The 14,097-nt window shown below is 41.0% G+C and overlaps 1 protein-coding gene and 1 non-coding gene across 2 annotated transcripts in view; both read right to left on the bottom strand.

Moving 5' to 3' along the window:
* LOC115137085 (prostacyclin receptor-like) overlaps nucleotides 1-14,097 on the bottom strand; it is a 59,297-nt gene that overhangs the window by 16,059 nt on the left and 29,141 nt on the right. The window lies entirely within an intron of this gene.
* On the bottom strand, nucleotides 13,901-13,957 carry LOC115137818 (U7 small nuclear RNA). The gene has a single exon (XR_003864848.1). It is a non-coding gene; the product is annotated as a U7 small nuclear RNA (small nuclear RNA).

The following is a 14,097-nucleotide window of genomic DNA, read 5'->3' as shown; positions in this document are numbered from 1 at the left end:
CCCCTCCCCTCTTGCAATAAATTACAATGTCAGTACTGTGAGACGCCTAAAACAGAGCTACAGGACAGACAGCTGATTGTCCTCGCAGTGGCAGACCACGTGTAACAACCCCTGCACAGGATCCGAACATCACACCTGTGGGACAGGTACAGGATGGCAACAACTGCCCGAGTTACACCAGGAACGCACAATCCCTCCATCAGTGCTCAGACTGTCCGCAATAGGCTGAGAGAGGCTGGTCCTCACCAGGCATCACCAGCAACAACGTTGCCTATTGGCACAAACTCACCGTCGCTGGAACAGACAGGACTAGCAAAAAGTGCTCTTCACTGACGAGTGACGGTTTTGTCTCACCATTGGTGATGGTCGGATTCGCATTTAATCATTGAAGGAATGAGCGTTACACGAGGCCTGTACTCTGGAGCAGAATCAATTTGGAGGTGGAGGGTCCGTCATGGTCTGTGGCAGTGTGTCACAGCATCGGACTGAGCTTGTTGTCATTGCAGGCAATCTCAACGCTGTGCATTACAGGGAAGACATCCTCCTCCCTCATGTGGTACCCATCCTGCAGGCTCATCCTGACATGACCCTCCAGCATGACAATGGCACCAGCCATACTGCTCGTTCTGTGCATGATTTCCTGCAAGACAGGAAGGTCAGTGTTCTGCAATGGCCGGCAAAGAGCCCGGATCTAAATCCCATTGAGCACATCTGGGACCTGTTGGGTCGGAGGGTGAGGGCTAGGGCCATTCCCCCCAGAAATGTTTGAGAACTTGCAGGTGCCTTGGTGGAAGAGTGGGGTAACATTTCACAGCAAGAACTGGAAAATCTGGTGCAGTCCATGAGGAGGAGATGCAATGCAGTACTTAATGCAGCTGGTGGCCACACCAGATACTGACTTAATTCCCATTTCTGTGTCTGTGGAACTTGTTCAGTTTATGTCTCAATTGTTGAATCTTATGTTCATACAAATATTTACACATGTTAAGTTTGCTGTAAATAAACAGTTGACAGTGAGACATGTCTGCAGTTTGCTGTTTACATGTCTTTTACAATTAAAACTGTTGGCAGGTAGTATGTGATGAGTTTGTTACAGCACAGAGACTGCACAATCTGTCACTGTACCCACTTCACAAGCCCTGACATGGAGACTCTCGTTAAGGTTCTCCATGACTAATGGCTTCCAGAACACACCAAACTTCTCCCTGCACATCACCTCAAGACACTACTACAGAGGTAATACAGGGGCGTGTTAATTAAAATAAAATAAAACTTGGGTGTCACATTGCACCGAAAACAAGTGTAGACCTTGAAATGCTTACTTACAAGTCCTTAACCAAGAGTGCAGTTCAAGAAAGAGTTAAGAAAATATTTATCAAATAAATGAAATAAAAAAATAATAAAAAGTAACAAAATAACAATACGAGGCTATATACAGGGGGTACCGGTACTGACTCCATCGAAGGGTACAGGTTAGTTACAGGGTTACAGGTTAGTTGTAAATAGTCCGGTGGCCATTTGATTAATTGTTCTGCAGTCTTATGGCTTGGGCGTAGAAGCTGTTAAGGAGCCTTTCGGTCCTAGACTTGGCGCTCCGGTATCGCTTGCCGTGGGGTGGCAGAGAAAACAGTCTATGACTCAGGTGACTGGAGTCTGACATTTTTGGGTGGCTTTCCTCTGACACTGCCTAGTATATAGGTCCTGGATGGCAGGAAGCCTTGCCAAAGTGATGTACTGGTGTGTACGCACTACCCAGATTCCGAGCAGTTGCCATACCAGGCAGTTATGCAAGCAGTCAGGATGCTCGATGGTGTAGCTGTGTACGTTTGAGGATCTAGGGACACAAGCCTTTTCAGTTTCCTGAGGGTGGCTATATGTTGTCGTCCCCTCTTAACGAATGGCTTGGTGTGTTTGGACCATGATAGTTTGTTGGTGATGTGGACACCAAGGAACTTGAAACTCTCAACCCGCTCCACGACAGCCCCGTCGATGTGAATGGGGACCTGTTCGGCCTGCCTTTTCCTATAGTCCACGATCAGCTCCTTTATCTTGTTCACATTGAGGGAGAGGCTGTTGTCCTGGCACCACACTGCCAGGTCTCTGACCTCCTCCCTATAGGCTGTCTCATCATTGTCGCATCATCATTTGCATATACTCTAGAATGTTATGAAGAGTGAGATGAATTTAAATTAATTGCAAAGTCCCTCTTTACCATGCAAATGAACTGAATCCCCCAAAAACATTTCCACTGCATTTCAGCCCTGCCACAAAAGGACCAGCTGACATCATGTCAGAGATTCTCTCTTTAACACAGGTGTGAGTGTTGACGAGGACAAGGCTGGAGATAACTCTGTCATGCTGATTGAGTTTGGATAACTCAATCCCAGCGTGGCAGATGTGTTGTTGCCTACCCTTACCACATGGGGAGGCCTGTCAGGAAGTCCAGGATCCAGTTGCAGAGGGAAGTGTTTAGTCCCAGGGTCCATAGCTTAATGATGAGCTTTGAGGGCACTCAACAGACACCTGAGATGATTGATCAGGGACATAAAGTATGATCCAAACACACAATTCCTGATTAACATACATCTGTGACGTAGATGACATCCCACTTGGCACAGTTCAACGTCTGTTCCACATTGGTTCAATGTACATTTAATTGAAATGACATGGAAACAACGTTGATTCAACCGGTGTATGCACAGTGTAATGGATATGAAAATAATTGTTGAGAACTCTCAATGCCCACTTCAGGGAAATGTCCTGTGCAATGTCCACCCATTACCCTCTCGACCTCTTTATTACTGATTTTTTCACTAAACCTAATGGTTTCACTAAACCTCCCCTTTAAATACAATACAGCGGCAGCTACACACATCCCTGAAGGGATGTAGTTAAAAACCAACAGTCCGATGTTAGAGCAACTATGCTTGGTTGTTTATTGTTATGTATTTAGCAATGTTAAATTGAGTATGTAATAATTCAGCTGAATTTCAGGGGAACATAATGGTGCTCCCTTGGCTCCTTTTAGGGGCAGGGGGCACATAAGTAGTTTTGGCAAGGCCAGTAATGGGATGTGCAAGGGGGTGAGAGGGCTTTTAGCTGAAGCGTACTAGTAAATACCATCTATGGGTCAGTAGTTCATAAAACCCAAACCAACAAATTCCGCCATGAGTTCCTGGATGCATGGTTCCAATTATTTCCTTAGAATCGTGCAGTCCCCACTGTACGCATTCTCTAGCTCTGAGAGTTCCAGGGGCGGAACATGTATTCTCCACATGAACCGAGACTTCTAGAATGATCAGAGATATAATAAACAGAGATTTAATAAAAACACTGCCTAAACAGCCATTAAATAAATCTGAAATGTACAATGTAAGAGATGAAAACAAAAAGGGCACCATGTTTTAATGGTATGCTTGTTTAGTAAATGCAGAGAAACTTAAAACCTGATATTGAACTCCAATGACATAGTATTTGTAGCTGGGGAATTTAATTTAAGCCAATTTTCCAATAGGACATGCCATTGTGAATCCTTATGACTCTGTTTAACTGTTGGAATTCCCATGTCCTTTTACAAAGGGTGTAAGTTTAACTGACATGAGACAGGCTCATATTTCTGTGATGAACTACAGTAATCCTTCTTGCGTCTTCAAAATCTCTGTCACCCTTTGACAATAATGAATTTCCCCATGGTCTAGAGGTCAAAACATCAGTGTCTCCTGTGGGAGACCTGGGTTTTAATCCTGCCCGTAACATAAGGAAATCCACAAAACCTCCCACAGTTTTGTCAATGATTTAGGGAAACATTTAAAAGCTGATATGAAACCCAGAAATTACTACGTTTTTTTCTATAATCCAAAAGGACACAAGTAAAAAAACAACAACAACATTCAGAAATGTTGGTAAATGTGCTTTTATTCTTTAGAGAAATTATGAAGGAGATCAGTTCATTTTTCCCACTATCAAATCATGGCATGGGGTTGTTCAATGACAGACATGTATTTGTTTAAAATATACAATTTTCAAAAGAGACAAATAATCATGTTTTTTTTTGTTGCAAAATGCTACATATCCACCACACTCTCAGATAAATAAATCCATTCAAATTGTATATGTCACATGCTTACTTACAAACCCTTAACCAACAATGCAGTTTTAATAAATAAGTGTTAAGTAAAAAATAGATTCATAAAAAACGTTTTTTTTTTTTTTTACTTTAGAGCAACAGTAAAATAACAGTAGCGAGGCTATATACAGGGGGTACCGGTACAGAGTCAATGTGCAGGGGCACAGGTTAGTCAAGGTAATATATCCATGTAGGTAGAGTTAAAGTGACTATGCATAGATAATAACCAGAGTAGCAGCAGCGTAAAAGGGGGTGGGGACAATGCAAATAGTCTGGGTAGCCATTTGATTAGCTGTTCAGGAGTCATATGCCTTGGGGGTAGAAGCTGTTAAGAAGCCTTTTGGACCTAGCCTTGGTACTCCAGTACCACTTGCCGTGCGATAACAGAGAGAACAGTCTATGACTAGGGTGGCTGGAGTCTGACAATTTTTAGGGCCTTCCTCTGACACCACCTCGTATAGAGGTCCTGGACGGCAGGAAGCTGGGCCCCAGTGATGTACTGGGCAGTACGCACTACTCTCTGTAGTGCCTTGCGGTTGGAGGCCGAGCAGTTGCCATACCAGGCAGTGATGCAACCAGTTAGGATGCTCTCAATGGTGCAGCTGTAGAACCTTTTGAGGATCTGAGGACCCATGCCAAATCTTTTCAGTCTTCTGAGGGCGAAGAGGCTTTGTCGTGCCATCTTCAGGAGTGTCTTGATGTGTTTGGACCATGGTAGTTTGTTGGTCATGTGGACACCAAGGAACTTGAAATTCTCAGCCTGCTCCACAACAGCCCCATCGATGAGAATAAGGGGGCGTGCTCAGTCCTCCTTTCCTGTAGTCCACAATCATCTCCTTTGTCTTGTTCAAGTTGAGGGAAGAGGTTGTTTCCTGGCACCACACGGTCCTCAAAGAGCATCACTAGGAGCGCAGCCTCTGGATGAGTGTTTTCCTGTTTGCTTATGGCCGTATACAGCTCATTGAGTGTGAACTTAGTGCCAGCATCGGTTTGTGGTGGAAATAGACTACTACGAAGAATATATATAGTAAACTCTTGGTAAATAGTGTGGTCTACAGCTTATCATGAGACACTCTACTTCAGGCGAGCAAAACCTTGATACTTCCTTATTAGATTTCGTGCACCAGCGGTTGTTTACAAATATCCACAGACCGCCACCCCTTGTCTTACCGGAGGCGGCTGTTGTATGTTATTCATGTTGTCGTTCAGCCACGACTCGGGGAAACATTAACTGTAATGCTTTATGTCCCGTTGGTAGGATGTTCGTGATCGTAGTTCGCCAATTTTGTTATCCAATGATTGTACGTTGGCTAATAGCACTGATGGTAGAGGCAGATTACCAACTCGCAGTCAGATCCTTACAAGGCACCCCGAGCTACGTCCCCGATATTTCCATCGCTTTCTCATGCGAATCACGTGGATTTGGGCCTTGTCGGGTGTCTGAAGTAAATCCTTTGTGTCCAACTTTTTAAAGAAACATCTTCCAGTACGAGGTTTGTAATCACTGTTCTGATATCTAGTAGCTCTTCTCGGTCATAAGAGACGGTTGCAGAAACATTATGTACAAGATAAGTTACAAATATTGCAAACAAACACTCCAACAATCAAACACTCCGGTGCTATTATGAGACTAAAGTATTACTGCTCGGTTTAACACAGTCAAATGTAACAAATAACTCTATTTTTAATAAAGAAATGTACAAATTATACATTTGCGACATCAATATAAAAATGTTACATTTACATTTGACATTTTAGTCACTTTGCAGATGTTCTTATCCAGAGCAACTTACAGTTAGTGTCTTCATCTTAAGATCGCAAGGTGAAACAACCACATATCACAGTGAAATATACAGGATACAAACATTTTATTCCAGGTAAACAACATTGTATATATATATTTTTCATACACATCTAAAATATATGAATAAAAACTCTTGAGGACAGTAATTTTTCACACCGTCTCTTAAAAGCAATCATTTCTGATGAAAAAACATAAGTGGCAGACTTCATTAGATCATGTCCTGGCATAAGGAGGGTGAACCAACACCTCATACATGTGGCCTATTGTTCTACACCTGTAAATCCTGTCGTACAGCTTTTCTTTACTACGGACTACCCCAACAACGTATATGAACGTCAGCAGTATTTACACAACAATGTTGAACAACTGTTCTCCAGCTGCTTAATCAATATTTGCAATAGAAACCAATCGGTTGTAATAAGGGATTGATTCATTGTGATTTGGTTGTTACATACAGTAGTTGCAATTTGAACTCTGCTTTCTTGCAGTTATCACTTTGGCACATTTTTCAAATGTAAGTGGTATATTTTCAAAACTCCATGTACAAAACTCTTAAACTGATAACATTTGTAATGCCCCCAGTCTTAGGTTCAGAACCTTTGATTGTGAATTGGGGTTTCACATCTTTCACCTTTGAGTCATTCATGCAAATCAAAGTTTTCCGTGAAATACCTTGAGAACATTTTGTTTAGATACCAATACATCAGATAATGATAGGCTCACCATTGTCATTTTAACTAGCATTTAATGAAATAGCAAAACATACAAGATACAGACTACAAAACTGTTATTTTTCAATTGCTGAATAGAAAGAATAGTGGATGGTAAATATAATTTTCTATACAGTATTTAAATATAACTTGACATGCAATTAAAACAAATATATATACAGTTGAAGTCAGAAGTTTTACATACAGTTTCTCACAATTCCTGACATTGAATCTTAGTAAAAATTCCCTGTCTTAGGTCAGTTAGGATCACCACTTTATTTTAAGAATGTGAAATGTCAGAATAATAGTAGAGAGAATGATTAATTTCAGCTTTTATTTCTTTCATCACATTCCCAGTGGGTCAGAAGTTTACATACACTCAATTAGTATTTGGTAGCATTGCCTTTAAATGGTCAAACGTTTCAGGTAGCCTTCCACAAGCTTCCCACAATAAGTTGGGTGAATTTTGGCCCATTTCTCCTAACAGAGCTGGTGTAACTGAGTCAGGTTTGTAGCCCTCCTTGCTCGCACATCAAATGAAATCAAATGTATTTATATAGCCCTTCGTACATCAGCTGATATCTCAAAGTGCTGTACAGAAACCCAGCCTAAAACCCCAAACAGCAAGCAATGCAGGTGTAGAAGCACGGTGGCTAGGAAAAACTCCCTAGAAAGGCCAAAACCTAGGAAGAAACCTAGAGAGGAACCAGGCTATGTGGGGTGGCCAGTCCTCTTCTGGCTGTGCCGGGTGGAGATTGTAACAGAACATGGCCAAGATGTTCAAATGTTCATAAATGACCAGCATGGTCGAATAATAATAAGGCAGAACAGTTGAAACTGGAGCAGCAACACGGCCAGGTGGACTGGGGACAGCAAGGAGTCATCATGTCAGTTCTGCTCACAAATTGTCTATAGGATTGAGGTCAGGGCTTTGTGATGGCCACTCCAATACCTTGACTTTGTGGTCCTTAAGCCATTTTGCCACAACTTTCGAAGTATACTTGGGGTCATTGTCCATTTGGAAGACTCATTTGCGACCAAGCTTTAACTTTCTGACTGATTTCTTGAGATGTTGCTTGAATATATCCACATAATGTTCCTTCCACTTGATGCCATCTATTTTGTGAAGTACACCAGTCCCTCCTGCAGCAAAGCACCCCCACAACATGATGCTGCCAACCCCGTGCTTCACGATTGGGATGGTGTTTTCCGGCTTGCAATCCTCCCCTTTTTTCCTCCAAACATAACGATGGTCATTATGGCCAAACAGTTCTATTTTTTGTTTCATCAGACCAGAGGACATTTCTCCAAAAAGTACAGTCTTTGTCCCCATGTGCAGTTGCAAACCATAATCTGGCTTTTTTATGGCGGTTTTGGAGCAGTGGCTTCTTCCTTTCTGAGCGGCCTTTCAGGTTATGTCGATATAGGACTCGTTTTACTGTGGATATAGATACTTTTGTACCTGTTTCCTCCAGCAACTTCACAAGGTCCTTTGCTGTTGTTCTGGGATTGATTTGCAATTTTCGCACCAAAGTAAGTTCATCTCTAGGAGACAGAACGCGTCTCCTTCCTGAGCGGTATGATGGCTGCATGGTCCCATGGTGTTTATACTTGCGTACTATTGTTTGTACAGATGAACGTGGTACCTTCAGGCGTTTGGAAATTGCTCCCAAGGATGAACCAGGTCTACACATTTTTTTCTCAGATCTTGGATGATTTCTTTTGATTTTCCCATGATGTCAAGAAAAGAGGCACTGAGTTTGAAGGTAGGCCTTGGAATACATCCACATGTACACCTTCAATTGACTCAAATGTTGATTAGCCTATCAGAAGCTTCTAAAGCCATGACATCATTTTCTGGAATTTTCTAAGCTGTTTAAAGGCACAGTCAACTTAGTGTATGTAAACTTCTGACCCACTGGAATTGGGATAAAGTGAATTATAAGTGTTGTCTGTAAACAATTGCTGGAAAAATTACTTATGTAATGCACAAAGTAGATGTCCTAACCGACTTGCCAAAATTATAGTTTGTTAACCAGAAATGTGTGAAGTGGTTGAAAAACAAGTTGTAATGACTCCAACCTAAGTGTATGTAAAATTCCAACTTCAACTGTATATCCAATGGCAGATTGTGGGCATGTTGAGAAATATGTCCGTCTCATTTTCATTATCCTTATACAGTACACACATAGGACAAATCAGACATAGGGTATTGTAAAGCAGTTGGCTACTGTAAAAACATTTCTGTTAGTACAAGATCACCTTTTCTTATGTGACTTGTCAACTGATACAGTATCGCCGGCCCCTCTGCTTGAAATGCATCAGCTTAAAATGTATCTATGAAATTCAGATAATGAGTGGAATATATTTTATAAACTGCGGGGTTCGAGCTCTGAATGCTGATTGGCTGACAGCTGTGGTATATCAGACCATATGCCATGGGTATGACAAAACAGATTTTTACTGCTCTAATTACGTTGGTAACCAGTTTATAATAGCAGTAAGGCATCTCAGGGAACTGTGGTATATGGCCAATATACCACGGCTAATGGCTGAACCAGGCACTCCACGTTACTTGTACTCAGTGAAGCATTTATTTGGACTGCAATCTGAGGTCGAGTTAACTCTAATGAACTTATCCTCTGCAGCAGATGTAACTCTGGGTATTCCTTTCCTGTGGCAGTCCTCATGAGTGCCAGTTTCAATTTTCCATAATGATGGACCTTCATGTCTTAAAGTAATGATGGACTTTCTCTTTGCTTATTTGAGCTGTTCTTGCCATAATATGGACTTGGTCTTTTACCAAATAGGACTATCTTCTGTATACCAACCCTACCTTGTCACAACACAACTGGTTGAGATAATGCCAAGAGTGAGCAAAGCTGTCATCAAGGCAAAGGGTTGCTAAAATATATTTTGATTCGTTTAGTAAAAAATAAAGAAAAACCCTTGAATGAGTCGGTGTGTTCCAACTTTTGACTGGTACCGTAGGTCTGGATTGAAATCATTGCATGTCTGATCCATGGTCAGAAAGATGGTGGTACGCTATTGTATTTTACAGAATATTTACGACCCACAGCTAGTGTATTTATCTTAAAATAGTCAGGCAAGACAACCACACATCATAGTCCTATCTCAACCACGCATCACATACATAATAAAATGCAAAAAATACATAAAATGTCTATAAGTGTTCTTTTATCTGTTATTTTTTATCTGGTTTTATTGCTAGCTTGAGTTACCTGGGGGGCACTAATGTGTTTCTCAGCCTCTGTTCTGGACCTGGGGACTGTGACGAGACCTCTGCTTGCAGACAGTTCGGTACCTTCAACACATCAACCCCTTGCACAAAACCCAAATAGTGATGCATGTCAATCTCTCCTCAACTTTGAGCCGGGAGAGATTGACATGCATGTCATTGACATTCGCCCTCCGTGTACATCTAAGTGCAATACGTGCTGCAATGGTTTGGACCAACTGCAATTTGCCTATATGTCCTTCTTTGCCGCACAAGACCAAACGGGACAGTAGTCCAGGTGTAATTAAACTAGGGCCTATCTGGTTGACTGAGATAAAGTAGAGGAATGTCTTGTCATGGACAGACCTCTTCCCATTTTAGTAACCATTGAGTTAATTGTATCGTTAACAAATGACAAGAAAAATAATCAAAATTAAAGTGAATATTGCAATTTGAAAAGCAGATCCTTAGATTTAATATTTAACCAAATTAAAGTTGAGTGATTTGGTGCAGTGAACAAGTGACAGTTTGTTTGTTGAACTGTCAACTGAAAACCTGCTTATAGTTTTGAAGCATGAGCCATTGATCTGTTTCGATTTGTGCTTAGATTTGTTAAAACGTACCAGATACCTGTGAAAATTGCACTAAAGTGATTACTGTAAACATTGACTGCTCTTGTTTGCACCAAGGTGGATCTTAGTTTTGCACGCTGTCCAAATGCACCTGTGACGAGTTGAGTTCCCACAAAAGTGAAATGGTTACACCAGTCTACAGCCACAACAAAATGCAGCATCAAATAGATGCTCATGCTTTTATCTCAGAGTTGGGGAAACAGGTGACGATACAGGAAAATAATACAGAGTCAGATCTAATTGACTACTGCTTCCTGGATGAGACGGAGGTCATCACTTTGTGCTAGCAGCTGCCACGGTGGACTCTACACAAGCCAGCTGTGCTCCATCTGATAGCATCTCGCTCTCGCTCTCTAACCTCCGATTGCCTCTAACTTGAATTTCTCCTGCTCACATCTCTCTCTGTGTATGCCATATTTCTTCTAAACCCTCTCACAGTCTTTGTCCTCCACTCTTTGACAAAATTCAACCATCTACGGTCCTGCTGCACCCTCCTCTACGTACACTATATATACACAAAAGTATGTGGACACCATTTAAAATGAGTGGATTTGGCTATTTCAGCCACACCTATCGCTGACAGGTGAATAAAATCAGGCACACAGCCATGCAATCTCCATACACAAACACTGACAGTAGAATGCCCTTACTGAAGAGCTCAGCGACTTTCAACGTGACACCGTCATAGGATGCCAGCTTTCCAACAAGGATGCTAGCTTCTCGGTCCACTGTCATTGGAAGAACTTGACTGGCATGCACAGAGCCCTGATCTCAACCGCATCGAACACCTTTGGGATGAATTGGAACGCAGACTGCGAGTCAGGCCTAATCGACCTCACTAATGCTCGTGGCTTAATAGAAGCAAGTCCCCACAGCAATGTTCCAACATCTAGTGGAAAGCCTTCCCAGAAGAGTGGAGGCTGTTATAGAAGCAAAGGGGTGGGGACTTGGGTAAGCTCCATATTAATGCCCATGATTTTGGAATCAGATGTTCAACAAGCAGGTGTTCACATACTTTTGGTCATGTAGTGTAATTTGAACCAGGATTCTGCTGTCTTACAGCAGTCAAACACCAGCAAAAGAAAACAGAGGGACAAATCCTCAAAGGTGTGGTGCTTAAAGGTGCAGATAACACTGTGCCAACAACCTCTGTGTTGATGGATGAACAAAAGTCTCTGGAAAAATGTATATGAGCCAAAGGAGGATAAAATGAGTATAGAAATTGAGTGACGGGTTTGTGTGTGGTGTAGCATGCGTGGGAAAGAAAAGAGACAGAGGGAGATTTCACATTCTCAATCATTTGAGCAGCATAGTCAGATTAAGTGCTATAAAACTTCCCATCGGTCATAAATCTCCCCTAATCTCATCCATAAAGTCACACTTCACCTCCCACACCAGCCTGCAACACTGAGCTGGTCTTGCATCACACACAGCAGGGACGTGCCTCTGGAGAGCTTTAGCAGCTAGCTAGTGCCTTATCTCACAGATCCAGTTGACATCCCTTTTCAGACATAAATGAAGTTGACTGATAAAACCACCACTGGAAAAAAAGGATTGTGTTTTATTGCCCATTTAGTCAATTTACAACCTGATAAAAAGCTGTGGGTATTTTCAGTTTTTGGCAAGAACAAAGTATTCCCACCTCTTGACTTTTTTCACATTTTGTTGTGTTAGAGCCTGAATTTAAAATGGATTAAATTGAGATCTTTTTTTTGTCACTGGCCTAAACACAATACCCCATAATGTCAAAGTGAAATATTTGTTTTATTTTTATATATTTACCAATTAATAGAAAATGAAAAGCTGAAATGTCTCGAGTCAATAAGTAATCAACCCCTTTACTATGGCAAGCCTAAATAAGTTCAGAAGTAAAAACGTGCTTAATAAGTCACATAATAAGTTGCATGGAATCTCTCTGTGTGCAATAATAGTGCATAAAAATTATTTTTGAATAACTACCTCATCTCTGTACCCCACACATACAGATAATTATAAGGTCCCGCAGGCGAGCAGTGAACCACAGACAAGGGAGGTTTTCCAATGCCTCGCAAAGAAGGGCAACGATTGGTAGATGGGTAAAAAAAAGAAAGAAGCAGACATTAAATATCCTTTTGAGCATGGTGAAGTTATTAATAACACCTTGGATGGTGTATCAATACACCCAGTCACTACAAAGATACAGGCATCCTTCCTAACTCTGTTGCTGGAAAGGAAGGAAACAGCCCATGGATTTTAAGATGAGGCAAATGGTGACTTTAAAACAGTTAGAGTTTAATGGCTGTGATAGGACAAAACTGAGGATGGATCAACAACACTGTAGTTACTCCACAATACTAACCTAATTGACAAAGTAAAAAGAAGGAAGCCTGTACAAAATAAAATATTTCATGCATCCTGTTTGCAACAAAGCACTAAAGTAATACTGCAAAAAATGTGACAAAAGCAATTAATTTACTGTCCTGAATATAAAGTGTTATGTTTGGGTTATGTTATGCTTGTAATCGTTAAGGACTGGGGAGTTTTTCAGGATAAAAAAAAAAGAAATGGAATGATTTTTTTATTTTTTTAAAGGCAACATTTTAGAGGGAAACCTGGTTGTCTGCTTTCTACCAGACACAGAGAGATGACTTCACCTTTCAGCAGGACAATAAGCTGAAACACAAGGCCAAATATACATACACTGGAGTTCCTTTCCAAGACCACATTGAATGTTCGTGAATGGCCTAGTTACAGTTTTGACTTAAAATCAGCTTGAAAATCTATGGCAAGACTTAAAAATGGCTGTCTAGCAATGATCAACAATCAACTTGACAGAGCTTGAAGAATAAAATAAATAATGTGCAAATATAGTACAATTCAGGTGTGCAAAGCGCTTACCCTAAAATATATTGACTCAGGGGTGTGAAAATGTATGTATGTAATGCAAATTAGATATTTTAGTATTTTATTTTTGAAGAAATGTGAAAAAAATGATGGGGTCATTATGAGGTATTGTGTGTAGAACTTTGGTGCAATTGAAACAGATGATTAAAAAGGCTGCTGTTTCAAAACTCAAAGCACTTTTTCAATTGAGAAATGCTCACATTACTTTTGATATGATTTGCTTTTCTTATGTTAAAATAAATGTAATTATTACCGAATCCAACTGCTCTTAATTGCTGATCACTCAGATGTTTGGTAAACGCCATTTTAAAAGTAAACTGGTTTATCTACTACAGATTTTGAGCAATATGCAAATAATCCAGAAACTCCAAAACAAGAGAGAAAAGCATCCCCTAACACAGTAAACATGTAACTACACTATACTGTAGTATTTTATGTAGTGTCTCTGCGGACATTACTGTAGAATTTACGATAGTGTTTTTGTTGTATTAACTTTGACACAGACGTGGAGGCTTTCTCCTTCAGGACACCTACTGGAGAAATACTAAAAGAGCAAATATTCTAGAACCTGTAGGACTGGGGCGGCAGGGTAGCCTATTGGTTAGAGTGTTGGACTAGTAACCGGAAGGTTGCAAGTTCAAATCCCCGAGCTCCCCGAGGTCTGTCGTTCTGCCCCTAACCCACTGTTCCTAGGCCGACATTGA

The sequence above is a fragment of the Oncorhynchus nerka genome, linkage group LG11 (assembly GCF_034236695.1).
Source record: "Oncorhynchus nerka isolate Pitt River linkage group LG11, Oner_Uvic_2.0, whole genome shotgun sequence".
NCBI lineage: Eukaryota > Metazoa > Chordata > Actinopteri > Salmoniformes > Salmonidae > Oncorhynchus > Oncorhynchus nerka.
This window is presented reverse-complemented; position numbering and strand designations above follow the sequence as displayed.